Below are 14,292 nucleotides of genomic sequence, written 5' to 3'. Positions count from 1 at the left end.
TGTTTCCGAGAGTGCTACATTGTCACTGAAACCATTTAATCTACTGATATATGAGTAGCCTATATTTTCTAGGGATATTATCATTCAATATGACAGGCCCATATCAGCCAATATAAAGTAGGAAGAAATTCACTACAAAATCATTTTAACTCATCCTCCAGAAAAGCCAATATGCACATGGAATCCATAGACTCAGAGACTCGGAAGCTGACTGAAGTACAGCTGCAGGTGCATCGCAGCCACAGAAACTCACTGTGTCATGCAGTACCACTTGCACAAGTGCTTAAACTAGGAATCATTAAAACACTACCATGTTAGCGTGGCCTTATTGTAACAAGTCTGTTGTATAATCATCACTCTCCAGAAGTCAATTCATTCTATTTTCTTTCATACTTCTCTATTTATGCAAACGTCATTACTGTTTTTACCTAATACTCCAGTATTTTTGTTCTTTCCGAGCCCCTGCTAGGCCACATTGATTACCCATTATGTCTTCACTATTTTCCTTTCTCCCAAGCCAAGATGGTGGCACCACACCATTTAGCAAGCTATTTGAAGAACATAAACTTTTAGTGCCACAAAAATAAATAAATAAATAAATAAATAAATAAATAAATGGCAGAATGTTTCTTACCCACTGCTTAATTAATATTCACAGGTTTTAGCCTATGTGCAAAGTTTTAAGACTAATCTACAAAGTCAAATGATACAAGTCTTTTTTTATTGATTTATTTTCTTATACATTTTACATCCTAGCCTTTACATTATTCTCAGAGCCCATCCATCTTTCAGTGCTTATTATGAAGGTCTCTAGACACTAAACAGCAGTAATTTTACTCTAAATCAGTGTTTCCATTTGTCATAGAGATCAAACCACATTTTTCCCATTTAATCAGAAATTCTAATCCATTCTTCTACTGACTGGCAAGTGGATTCCCAGCAAATTGTAGCACGACATCCTCCAGTCTGCTTACTGTCATTTAAAAAAGACTACTACTCTAGCTTTTAGCACCATGCCTCAGGATAACAACCTGAAATGCAATCACAAACAGCAGAACTATGGATTAAATTACAATCTTCTCTCTGCTGTCCTCCACCACACTTTTACAATTAGCAATTTTTTTTTTAATCACAGAAATCAGGGAAATCCTACCAAGAACCCATCTATTCTAAGTTGCAAGTAGTTCTTAAAAAAAAAAGCCTTTAGCCAATTCCATTTCTGTCAATGAATTTTATAAACCAATAATACCGACAACAGCTGGGTCTTTCAGAAAGACCAGAAATATGGATACCTTGTCAAAGAAAAGATCACTGCAGAAAAGAATCAGAGAAAATCAGTCCCTTTTCAGCTTAACATAAAAATGACAAACTTTTTTCAGTAATTGAATAGGCCTTGGAACACCAGGAGAATGTATCTTACATAAACTTGTGCTTCTCAAGATGATAAGACAAATTGGATTACCTGGAGTATTAAGTGGCCCCAAATCCTGTGGGGAATGTTTATTAATATGCTTCTGTTACTTTACCAGCTTTATGATTCAAGAGAGGATTTGAAAAGACTGCACATTCTTGCTACAACTTACATTTCTGACAGCTTTGGAAATTTATTTATTGACCTGAGATTTCAGGTTCTCTCTATACATTGCACAAGCTGTTTTTCAGGTTCTGCTAGCATTATTTTTTCTGATTATTTTTTCATGGTGGACTGAACTCAAATGGATTTAATATATAAAATATATATATATATTAATATTAAATAACAATCAGAGTACTGTTCCATTATTTTTACTAACTTTGTTAATAAAGTCCATTATATAAATATACAAAGCACAAAGTTTAAAATCCAAGATACTTTCTCTAAAAAGCAAAAACAAAACACACACAAAAACAAACAAACAAACAAACAAAAAACATACTGTATTTAAAAGCACTGTATTTATTTCCATAGATCATAAATTTTTCCTGGAACCATTTGCTCTAACACTAAACCTTTTGGAGATGGCTCCACAGACCTTACCATTGTCAAATATTTTGTGTCTATGGAATGAAGAACACCTTTTGCTATTTTACAGGCAACTGCTATGTTCTCTACATTCTTTGATGACAAAAAAACTCAGGCCAGGCAGTAAGCAACTGTATTCCTCACAATTCAGAACCAACTTCCTTAAATCAATATCTTCCTTATAAGTTGTCTGTATCAAAATACATTTCTTGTTTTATCGATGTGTGAAATTAAAATCCTTTATGCTTCTAAAATCTCAAGGGAAAACAGATTTAGCGTGTGAAACAAATCTTGTTTGTTTTCAGAAATCTTGACTCTTCAGCTGTCTAGGTGTTCTGCTCAGGCAGCCACAAGGTTGTATGAGGTCCCTCAGTATTCAGAAAAAAAATGAAGAAGATCAGGCAGATTTGGCAGCATGCGATCATCAGAAACTTAGTTTACAAAATACAGGAAATATTTATTTATTTTGTCTTTTTTTTTTTTTTTTTAATTTTTGGGAGAGGATAACTAGATTGATCATTAATGAAAGTGAATGTGATAGGTAGGTCAATCAGTTAACATAACTGTAAAGAAGAATAATGTTTGACAGTTGAAGAAACATTAGCCAAAAAAAACCACAACTTTTCCATAGTAATTTAAACTAATTGGTTTGTTGTAAGAAATTAAGATGGAAAAATATAATCACTGCCTATAAATCTTAATAAGCATCATTAGTCATCTTAGATCATATAGATTTTGGCTAACTTTCAATAAATTGCAGTAATGGTAGTATATTGTCTTGTATTTGAATGCTGTGTGTCATATTTCTGTCCTTAGGACAGAACAGCATGTAAAACAAGTAACAACAGCATGTTATTCCTTTGCTTAAAATCATGAAGAAAAAAACAAACCAAAATAAAACTATAATTGTTTTATGAAAAAATCAGGTGGTACCTAGCAGAAAGGGAAACACAAAGCATAAAATCCAAAGAACAAAGCTCTGCAAAATATGGTATTTTCATTTCCAAGAGTGTCTTGTAACACTGAGCCAGATATGCTGCTATGCTCCAATAGTCCTCAACAACTCTAGTGAAGGAAGGAAATAGCAAGGTTGATTTATCTGGCCAGAGTATACCAGCAAGTTACCATCATTTACTTCAGATTATTGCCTAATGAGTTTGTTCTTTGACTTTGAGTTCAGAAGTTGAGATAGTAGCTTATAACAGCCAAGTTCCGTTATGCTTAAGTCAATGTACATTCTACATGATTTAAATGAAAAACTATAAATCAGTATCAGCGTACTAAGAAAATGGACGTGGATTCACTATAAAGATTTCTGAAGTATAGAAAATGTTTTAAGGATGCTCAAGAGGACTTTTTTTAATGACTCAAAGGGAGCAGGCTTCTCTGCTATCTCCAGATTGGTGTTGGGAAGGCCAAAGTGACTATATGGGTTTGCCACATAAAACATCGTTGAGCTGAAAATGCAATTTGGAATATTTTTGAATATTAGTTTGAAAGTATTTAGAAAACTGTTCAAATACTATATTTACCATGCAAGTATGCTGGTTCCCCAAAGTTTACATTATTGTTCCAACAATCATACAATGTAGTACTATGTAGTAGTGCTATGTTGCACTAGAGACTCACAGCTGTATCTGTGAGACAGCTGAATCTCACTAATCTGCTCTGAATTCAGGCATCAAAAATAGAGTCATATACACAGAAAATTCTGGATCAAAAGATTTTTGAAAGATCAAAAGAGAAATTAGTGGAATGAATGACTACTATGAGGTACTTATTAGTCGATAGCCTAGATGGTAAATCTTTTGACAGTTATAGCTGTGTGAGATTAATTTAGATCCTGAACATCTAAAGAATAAGTGGTACTCTTTCAAACAGAGACAATTTCCAATTGTATAGATGCAACTACATACCCATTTATCTTTATAGTATGCAAAAAAGTCAAATAGACTTTTTGTGTCACCCTTCCTAATTTGTAGAACGGATATCGTGAGAATTCCCCTTTTCACAAGTGTTGAAAAATATACCGCAGCATGGTTATAAGGCATTTACAAAATTGATAAGTCATATAACACTCATTGAAAAAGAAATAAGTATGCATTAATCATTTTATTCCTTTATCTTCCAAACAATATATATGCTAAAAAAAAAAAAAGTACTTAACTTAGAATCAGACCTGGAAAATGACTTGCATGGGAAGCAGTATAAAAACTAGTTGTTGTGGTTTTTTTGTTTGTTTGTTTGTTTGTTTTTTATTTTTTTATTATTATTTTTTTATAATAAGGATTTGTCTGTGATCTGTATTACATTTTTCTAATGTTGTTTTTACAATGTTTCTGCGTGTTTTTTAAAGTTATCTCCAGTAGGAGATTTAGGGATTTTTGGTTATGGAGAATTGAGTATATTAATCAGAAAAAGCTTGCCTTGCCTTGAAGTCTGTTCTCAGGTTTGTGTTTTGGTCTGCTTTTGAAATTTAAATCACTGTTAAAATAACCTCATGTTCTTACTTAGCAAAATCGTGCTTCCTCTGCTTCACTGCAGGTCCCTAAGGGGACTGTTTCACCAGGTACTGTATAACCATACTGTGTTTAGTGGCTAATGATTAGGTTGTGACTGTTTATTTCCTTCTTTTTTTTTATTATTATCTTGTTCAAAAACCTGTCATGTCACGTTACAATCCCATATTCCTTTTCATGGAAAAGTTTGTGCCAACTTGTCTGCATACCAAAGTCTGGAGTCCAAAGTTTGCTAGATGATTCAGAGGGAAGAAAGGGGAAAAGGACAAATGTCCCTTCCACAAAGCAGAGCCTTGGAACACTGTAGTCATACTAGTGGAGAGATTGAAGGGTCACAAAAGAGACCCTTCGTGACACAGTTGCATTTGCGGGCCAAAAAATAAAAAATAAAAAAAATAAAAAAATACACTATTTCTATAAGCTATAGTGATGCAAAAACGGATGAAGCAAGGAGCAAGATAGATCATCTGTGTCTTAACGACACAAATGTTCAGGTAAGGAAAGTTCCTCAAAATATTAGTAGATGCTGTCAGCGACCTTTAACATGCAGCTTGTCAAAATAGCTTCTCTGGTTATCACATCCCTTCAAAATGCAAATGTGTCTCCCCTGACCTGCATGTTCTTTGCTTTCCAACTGCTTTGTGCATTTGGAGGCACATGGCACTCTACATACCGTGAACAAGAGAAGCAAGCACCTGCTAATGACCCCAGTCTACTTTTAATGATCTCCACATCCAAAATTGTGAAACGTCTGTTAACCACAAGGAGAGCTCTGTTAACTTGCTCGCTAGATGAGATTTTAAGATTAGAATGTTTAGCAAAAAAAAAACTCATTCTGCTTCCTGATAGCAGAATTGTTACAAAAATATGAAGCAAAGCACATTAGGATTATATATAACAATAAAGATCTTTACATTCTTTGGTATGTCCCCTACCCGCTTCTTCTTTCTTCAAGGTTAAGTTGGAATCTTTCTCTAGTAACTTAAAAGCTTTTCTGCTATTCATTCTACCGGCTAAAACAGTTGTTGCCTTTCCTCTTTCCACCTTTTTTAGCAAAAGGACAGAGAACAAATCTGAGACTTTTCCTGTGTCGTTCTGTTGCTTCCTTCTGGTGTGAATACATTCTTCCTTGATCCTTGACTGCTTATTGTGAGGCCTCTTGGACATTCAGGAAATTAGAACAGAACAGAACAGTGGGAAGTCCAACTGTCTGACCACTTCTGGGTTAACCAAAAGTTAAAGCATATTATTAAGGGCATTATCAAAATGTCTTTTGAACTTATGAACATCAACCACCTTGCTAGGAAGCCTGTTCCAGTGTTTGACCACCAGCTCAGTAATGGATTTTTTCCTAATACCTAATTTGAACATCCCTACAAATTGTTCAATAGAAACATAAAATACACTGAAGAAATTCATACATGTGTTTCGATTTGTTCCCCTGCTAGGAAGTACTACTCTGCAGTATTTGGTTAGCATACCACGTGTTTAAAAACTATTTTTCAAAATTGCTGTGAATGATCATCACAATTAATGGCTCCAGTAATTTAAGTCAATGACAAGTGAAGAGACTTCAAATGCTAACAGCATTATCAAGCCCCTAAATGCATGCAAAACACATTTTGAACACATTTTGTATTAGAGAAAAAAAATATTTTCCCAGTCTCCACTTTCTGATCACTACACTTCTAACATTTTTTCCTCAAATTCACTATTACAACCAGGAGATTTTGAGGAAAGTATTACAGCCACAAATAAATAAATAAATAAATAAATAATAATAAATAAAAAAAAAAAAGTCCAGAAAAATTCTTATCACAAAATTAGAACAAATATCAAGTTCGATTACCAGGAAAAAAAAAAAAAAAAAAAAGTAAACGTTCCTTGTTTCAACTGATAGGTTGATAGGTAACATTGCTCTGGCATCTTAGCTAAACACTAAATACTAACAGCCAAGGACTAAGCTGCCACACATACATCCTCCCCTATAATATGAATAAGGAAACATCCAAGTTGATAAATCCAAAGAAATTTTGTCTTTGTAATCATAATTTGTAATAAACCTATGGCATTTAGTGTCATTGAAAGTAGCTGATACAAAGAATTCTGAAAAATAAAAATTAAAAATAAAAAAGTAAAAAATAGGATACTTATTTAGAAGATCCAGAATTGTCAGAGCAATGATAATGCCTTTGACATTTTTGTGACAGATAGTAAACTACAAATGTACTTGGAAGCTTAATATATAAACACTTAATTCTGCCTGCCAATTTTACCCAAGTCATTCTGTGAATTATCTGCTGTTCATAATTAGAGATAAGGGACTAAACACGCTTTTGATCTGTTCAAATATGGCACTAGTTATGTTCTTTTGTCTTACTGTCCTAAAGATGGTATAGGGTTGAAAAGAACTAATTGTAACTTTTGAACTACTCATTCAAGTTAAACTTCACAAAATTGTGCGGAGTCTTGCTCTTTCATATTAATCTATAATGACATCAGTTTACTTAACATCTTCAAAGCCTATACTTCCTTTCTCTCTTTTTGCCCTTTTCAAGGGCTTTCTTCTTTTAAGAGATATATGATATGAAACTCTGTCAATGTATCAAATACAATAAGTCTATACAGAAAAATGTGTTTGAGCGTTAGTTCTCTCTGGTCTACATTGTTTATAAGGAAAGACAGCTCATATATTGCTTGTTATTAATATCCAAGAGTGCTGAATAGCAAAGAAGGAAACTTTCTTCTCACAGAAACCTTTTATCTTGACTCAGCTGAAAGTTAATATACTATAGTCTCAGTTAATAGATGATCAAAGGCATAACCCAGTGTGAGGATTAAAGAGAGTTCTGCTGTGACCACCTTCATATATTCTGCACAGCAAGGTATTAATGAAAGCAAAGATAAGTCCAAAAAGCCAATATTGATTTTAAAAATGAAACCATCTTTTCATCTAAAATAGGTGAATATGACAAAATGTCACCATGCACTTGAGAAACAACAACGAAAAGATAACAGCAGGAAATTAATTAGTTTACAGAAAAGGTGAGAATTTATTATACCAGGTTCTGATTTAGGAAGCCATCCCTAGTCAGCAAAACACTTTAGCATATGTTTAACTAGAAACACATTCATAAGTTCCATGAACTTGATGGGTTATAACACATTCTTAAAGTTTAATATTAAAGCAGTGATTAATGCCTAATATTGTTCTTGCTAAAACTCAGAAGTTTTTGCTACGAACTTTTGCTATAGTTTCCCTTTTAAAGCTAGTATGCTTCTACTCTTTATGCTTAGTCCTATTCTGTCTTTATTGTTGTCATTTTTGTTATCTGAATAAGAAAATAATTACTGTAAATATTACTGTAATATCTCATTGTTTTTATTTACTTCCAAAGATTAAGATTAAAAAAATAAGAGCTGACTTGTAATCTTGAATGTGGAATGTATACATTGCCTTGCTTCATGTATATATCATATATGTGTATATTCATGTATCATATTCAGTGTATATACTGCTTCATGTCTATATTTGTATCACAGATTCATGTTTTTAAACAAGATTTTAGAAGTGTTTCTATTCTAAGAATTACTTCCCTCTTCAGATGCTTTTTAAAGATTTCCAACTGCTTAATTCATAAAAACAGAGGTTTTGGAGCGAACAAAACCATCAAATATTTTTTGATGTACATATCAAGGACAGACATTTGAATATGTATATTTGTACTGTGAAAATAATTATTGTGGAGGAATACTGCTGTGTATAGAAAGCAGAGAAGCCAGATTGGAACACCAGGGGGATGGTGCTATGAAGAAGTTAACATGAGGCATTCAGACTGTGGATGGCTTTACAAGTAGCACTGACTCTGTGTGTGTTCTTATGTCATGTCAAATGAGACAAAATTAGAGGCTATGACTCCTCACTGTAAGTGAAATAAGTTGCTTTTTATTATCACAAAAGATGAGTATAGGGACAAACAACTGTTCTGAAGTAGCTAGTCCACTGGAAACCTCTACAATTTGTAATTTTATTTTGAATGACTTTGTCAAAAAGCCATCTTGTAAGTATTGTAGGTCAAAGATTTATACTCTAAAGAATGTGTCTTCTATTTGTATTCAACTAGATACAAATGTTGTAGATCTTAAATTTTCAATTCTAATTTTTATGCTTACCTACTTTTATAATCTTATGAAACGAGATTAAGCAAGTAGGAAAATAACAATTGTAGAGGGACTTCTATTTATAAATATTACTGTGCAATGGGCATTTCAGAATCAATATTCACTAGTGATAGATGTGATACACTAATCAAATAGGGAAAGCTAATACAAGTCGAGTACATCAAAGAACAGAGCCATAAAGTAGAGAGCTCTATCAGACCATCTTTGTTTTCAAAAGTCAGAGAGGGTCAGGTTGGTTATAATAACAGACTTCTTAAAATTCTTCTGTGTGCTTTAAAAACCTCAGTGATGTGGCAAAGCTTCACAAAAGTGTAAAAAGTCACTTGAATTTTGCCAGAGAAAACCTAATGAAAGGAGTTTCATGTATATGTTTGAATTCCTTTCTCTACAAGACAATACTTGCTAGAGTTGTCTAATTCCTAGTAGACAAAGTTGCTAGCGACTGCCAAGGGAAAGCAGCATATAGCACATGTTTATGTTTTGTACACCAGACTGCTTATAGACTGAAAACAGGACACCTGCTGACAGGAAAAGTGAGGTATCTTTTAGTTCAATAGGTAGCCCTACTGCTTTTGAATATAAAGGTGCCTGGTTCCATTTTTTGCAAGAATTGATTCCTAACACGTAAGACTAATGTTTCATTTGATACCGTCCCAGTTGGTTACTTCATTGTAGCCTCTACTTGCTAGATCAAGCTTTGTGATTTCTATTTGTTATTTCTTTTCAGCTTTTCATTTCCCTTTTCCTCTTACATATTTACAGAAATCAAAACATGAATAAAAGGCCTTAGGTAATCATAGCAAGAAAATGAACTATTTGCAAATATTTTATTGCTTTTGTTTTTGCATAAGGGTTTTGAGCTGTAAAATACCAGAAAACATATGCATTTAATCCCTTACTCACATGTCTGTTTTTGTTTGTTTGTTTGGAGAGCTGTACATTAAAATAATGTAGTGTACGTGAGATATTTTGGTAAAACTATAACAAATCTAACTTCTGTTGGGCTACTCATAGAATGCACATAGTTTGGAAACTCAGGTATATGGTGTAATACGCCTTTTTAATGATCAGGATCTATTACATATATATGTACATATACAAATATATATACATGTTTTATTATTCAAAGGAAAACTTACAGTTTTACACAGTTACTCTGTTTTGACTTGTTTTCTAATAAAGATGTATACACAGATGTCTGTTCCAGATTTATATGGGGCAGTTTAAGCAGGAGTGATTCCAACAGCTAGTGGTGACCTGGAGAAAGCCCAAATGTGAAATTTTGCAGTGGAATGAATGGAGATCATTCACATAATTGGTTACTGTGGCTCAGCTGCCGAAAAAGAAATCTTCATTCTAAGCCATTAGAGTTATCAACAAAATGATTGTCTGTTGTATCTTAAATTTAGGTGGTTACATATTAAAAAATCTAAAATCCTCTTTTGTGTAAAGAGTAACAGAATGGACAGGTTCTGTTCCTATACACATACACACACATATATATAAACACATGCTGTGTGTTTTTTCTCAGAATGTAATATTCATAAACTCCTTTCTATTTGAAGCTCTGGACAAGGAGATCTTTTTTGCATCAGAAAAAATATACTCAACACACCAGCAATGGAAGTCATGAAATGGTTCTTTCATCTAACCTCCTAAGGCACTGCGTAGAAAGCTTTTTCAGTAAAGTTAGATACTTTCATCTGTTACATGGAAATTGCCAAAGCACTAGGAAACTTCTTTAATAGAACTTATATCAACCCAAGTTACACCAGCTATGGGTCTTAATCTTTTAAAATAATTCTTCAATATAGATTACATCTCCTGGGCAGAAGTCACAGACTTCAAGGCCTCTTTAGACAATAAACCTGTGAGAAATTAAGTGATTAATTATATCAACAGAAACGTTCTGAGGCTATTCTCTTCTGTGTGCCATGATCCACGCAAACCCTTATATTATACAATATATATATATATTACATATTAATATATATATATTTATATAGTTTTGTGAATTTTTTATTATATATATTATATATAAAAAATTTTTTAAAAAATCACAAAACTATCACATTCAGGCAAGGAGAAGAACTATCTGTCATACACCTTTAAAAACTGCATTGTTCAACAGGCACTACCAATTATTTTATACAATTCTGAATATGTGATTTCCATGAGAACAGCATGTCACAGATTATTTTAATAGTTAAGATGCTTTTTCTAAAAAAAATCACCTTAAATTACCCTTCTTTCCTACCACTCTTATGAAACCTCCATTTTACAAAATTGAATAAAATGTTTCTGGCTGTCATTTATGATATAATGAAATCACTGTATATTTGATATTGTGTACTTTTCATATGTGCTTTTTCATATTTCTAGGCACCTGTAATGTTTACAGTTTTCCAGACATTTTGGACATAATTCTCTCTTGGCTTTGGACTAATGGAAATTAGAAGCAAAACCTGACCTCTCAGAATGATTGTGTTTCACAATCTACACTCTACCCTGAAAATGACTGACAAAACATAAAGAACGAAGCTGAAGTTCTCAGAGTTTAACAAATAGTCTGTGTTCTCTTGTACAGAATTTCGTTTTTTTTTTTTTTTTTTTTTTTTTTTTTCCCCCACCTTCTTTTCTTATTCCTTTACCCTAAAAGGGTAAAAAATTCTGACTAAATGTAACTGTTTCCTCTTTGTATATATGAGAACAAAGGAATGTCGGTGTGTGGCTACATAACAGAAGTACTATAGAAAACAAAACAGAACAAACAAACAAACAAACAAACAAAAAACACTAATACTGTCAGAATAAAGAACTAGTTCTTTGGGTTCAAGCAGAAAAGAAAATACCAGGTGAACGTTTTCAAATATCGAAATCCTCAAATTATGGGAAATATAAACAACCAGAAATTAAAAAGTATGGCTATATGGAGCTTGGGAATTCAAACCATACATCCACCTCCCCAAGGCAGGACTAGCTATCCCTTCACAATTACACAGTTCAGCTAGACTGTACTTAAAAATTCTAGTGATAAAGTTACAACAAGAAACAGACTATTTAGTTCAGTGTTTAACCATCTATATATAGAAATACTTTCCCAAAGTCCTAAATATCTTTATTGGAAGTTGAAGTTATCATTTTCTGTTCTTTCTATTCTGAACAAAAACAAAAGACAGTTTTTTGCTCGTTCTTTGGAGATTACTATCACATCTCTTCCCACTCTTCTCTCTTCTAAAGTAATATAGTTACAGAAGATTGAGAAGTAATTTTGCACAAATTATTTCAGAGATAACTTGAGGAATTTGACTTTTTCAATCATGATGACAAAATCTTACAAAACTTCAGAACTTAAAACCAAGCATAAACATAAAAGACCTTTGATACAGATACACATTTGCAAAAGTCCCCGTAGTGTACCGTAGATTAAGTAGATGCGTGGCTTTGTTTATTACATATATTATATGATGACAAATAAGGAAAAAAAAGAGACTGAATAAATAGCAAAAACAACAAAAAAAAAATGTTGCGTCTTTCATTTGACGATTTTATTTTAGCCACTCACTTCTATGCAGTCACTTTCACTCATAGAAGCCAGGAGAGAATTAAATTCTCACCAGATTCCTACCTAAAGAAAAGTGAAAAATAAGACTAACCTTAAGGCTATGACCCCAGCCTGGAGAAACATGCAGTATTAGCTAAAACTTACATGGTGACATAATAGAGTACCAAAAGCAGAGCAGGATGATGTTAAATTACAACGAAAACAGAAAAAGTTCATAGCTGTCATCTGCACATTTTTCTGAAACTACAGCTAAGTTTTATATTTTGGACTCTTAAAATATTTAGGAAGTCATCTACACTGATGAATCTTAGCTATGATATTTTCTATTGTATTTTTATCTATCTTATACAGACTGGTGATAATAAAGAATATTATCTTTCATTAAAAAAAGAATAATTTTGAATGATTTTAGACAGACATTCACAAAGACCAACTGAAAGGCACAAAAAGACACATACAAAAAGCATTTAGAAACTTCTAGAAATAATCTGTGTGTATTGTCAATCTTTCCAGTTTGTACTAAATAAACATATATCTCATTTTCATAAATATCTGAAAAAGGATATTTGATTTCTATTACCTTGTACAGGTTAGAGTACAGGCCTGTATACAAGACTGACTTCAAGCACAAGCAGATTAGTTATTGCTCGCATGATTAGAAACCTGGTTGCTCTAATTAGGGTAGGGCCAGGTCTGATCAATGTCTGCTGGCACTTTTCAGTTTCTAGTTAATTCAGAGCAGCTTTTGTGCTGTAGGAACAAAAATAAAGAAAAAGGTAACTTTCTCTGAATTATTACTACTTTTAATATTATATTTTGTAAGAACTTGCTGTTGACATGAAAGATCAGTATTCAGAATGTAAAAGGATCAGTGCCATCAAAGTGAAGAAAATTACTATATATCTGTATGTATTTTAATTCCTATTCATCAGTATGTCTTCAAAATATTTACGTCTTTAACACTAAATATAGTGTTGACAAGTAGTGCAAGTAGGGGACAAGAAGATGAGCACTAAATAGAGTCATACATGAATTCATAACAAGTATGGGTCACAAGTTTTACCACTAAATATATATATGTATTATTTCTTACAAAACGAAAGTGCCTTGGATTATCTCTCTCAGTTCTGGCATTTGCTTTGTATTTTATTCAAATTTTGGGCTGGTACTCAGAAAACTGTCTTCTTAGACTAACCAACTTTTTTATAAGGTTGTTATTTTTAAGTCCTAATCTTGCAGTATGTTTCCTAAACTAGTATGCATCATACTAAACATAATGCATTTACCTTCATTTTGAATAACCATAAATGTGAGAATCAATCTTATTGAAAAGTCTGTTTGACAACAAGTCTGTATAACTGTTTGACAGGTTTTCTGTTTTCTTATTATAATAACAATGATTTGTAGCCAGCTGGTCATGTACCGCTTCATTCGGCTCTGATGTTTTACAGGATGCCCCTGAAGTGAGTGATCTCAAGTTAAGACCACCTTTCCCATTTTTTTTTTTTTAAATGAAACTTACTTAAAATCATTTATCAAAAATTATTTTACAAGCTCTTAAAGCAGAACATTGGAGCAATCAAAGTAAAATGCTACAAAAGATTCTTAAAATTCACTGATCAAATTTTGAGTTTAGTTTGAAAAATTCAGGCTTAAAATACCTTATGTATTTGTTACCTAAATTCTGCTGTCATATTGCTATTGTAAATGATACTGTTAAACGAATGTGTTTCCATAAATTGTTCACTGCTATTACTCAATTATCAGATCTTCATTGCTATGAGCTAATAATTTTGTGGATAGGAAAAAAAAAAAATCTCCTACATACTAAATGCTTGCAAATACTGCCTCTTTGACAAGATCACAAAAATTAATATTACCTGACTTCCAATTTTTACTGGTGTTCATATTCATACGATGGCCAATGCTGGAATTGTTAAATGCTGGAATTGATATCATTTAATCAGAGACCTTGAGATATTAAAAATATACTAAATGAAGCACATACCAGAAGAAAATTTCTG

At 32.6% G+C, this 14,292-nt stretch overlaps 1 long non-coding RNA gene across 1 annotated transcript in view; it reads right to left on the bottom strand.

Annotated features, from left to right (window-relative positions):
* LOC140002337 (uncharacterized) overlaps positions 1-14,292 on the bottom strand; it is a 126,602-nt gene that overhangs the window by 99,921 nt on the left and 12,389 nt on the right. The window lies entirely within an intron of this gene.

This window comes from Anas platyrhynchos, chromosome 4, assembly GCF_047663525.1.
Source record: "Anas platyrhynchos isolate ZD024472 breed Pekin duck chromosome 4, IASCAAS_PekinDuck_T2T, whole genome shotgun sequence".
Lineage (NCBI taxonomy): Eukaryota > Metazoa > Chordata > Aves > Anseriformes > Anatidae > Anas > Anas platyrhynchos.
The sequence above is the reverse complement of the archived record's forward strand: the minus strand, read 5'-3'. Positions and strand labels throughout refer to the sequence as shown.